The sequence below is a fragment of the Penaeus monodon genome, chromosome 15 (assembly GCF_015228065.2).
Source record: "Penaeus monodon isolate SGIC_2016 chromosome 15, NSTDA_Pmon_1, whole genome shotgun sequence".
Classification (NCBI taxonomy): Eukaryota; Metazoa; Arthropoda; class Malacostraca; order Decapoda; family Penaeidae; genus Penaeus; species Penaeus monodon.
Genome location: NC_051400.1, coordinates 43721095 through 43722189, shown reverse-complemented (window position 1 = coordinate 43722189; position 1095 = coordinate 43721095).

Here is a 1095-nt window from a genome sequence, read left to right as displayed (position 1 = left end):
GAGTGTTTCAGCTACATATGCGAATGTAATGTGATGGGAATTTTTTCCTTCTGACGGCTTGTAATTAAAAAGACTTAAAACAGTGGAAGTAAATAATAATATTGTTATTGCGATCCAGTACATCAACCTGATTTCCTCTCCGACTCTGAAGTTTTGGTTATCAAAGGGATTATTATTATTATAAAACAAAATACAATATGAATGATTATTCGATATTTCTACCAGTTATATACCGGAAAAGTATCCACTAAGCCTCAGTGAAAACAATATGAGTTAAAGCAACTGGAAGTAATAATGTGAAATATGAATTATCTCCCTTTTCAGCGACTGTGCGACTACAGTAGAGAGAAGTATATTTCATGAAATATACAAAAATCGCTATACTTTTCGGTAAAAATTACAGCAGCTGGAAACCTTTTCCCTAAGCCCAGCACAACACATCGTTTTTTTTCTGATAAGAAAGTCTATTTCGTAACATCACGGAAGATCCTTTTTGAACATCAATGTCAACAACATCAACAACATCATCGACGTTCTTCTTCCAAAACAAATTCAATACCATCTGTAAACTCAAAACACGAAGAAGGCAAAGATTTATTCATTATGAATGGAACTGAATTCAAAGTGAACGCTTGCTGTCAGGAGGCTACCAGCTGCAGTACATTTTATAGTACTTCGGATTCAACAAGCAGGCGACTTCTCACAGACAAAACACAAAAGATGGAGTTAAACCAGTAAAAGAAGAGGACTGGAAAAGAAGAGTAGACGGGAAGGTTCATTCATGATTAAATAAGCAGGTGTTGATAAAGAGCAATAAATGATTAAATAAGCAGGTGTTGATAAAGAGCAATGAACAAGCTTTTCGAATACCTCAGTGGAGAAGCACTCATAGATAAGCTAAATCAAAGAGAAAAAATATTTTTTCTTCCTGTTATTTTCGTAAGTTTTGGTGCTTTTCGTGAGAGAATCTAGTGACATCTGAAAATCTGATTTGTAAAGGCGAGAGGAAAATGGCTACCTGGAGAACTGGATCGGAAGGACGTCAGGTTGAGGTTTATAAGAAATGAATTTGATTAGTTTCGAAAATTTGCTTCC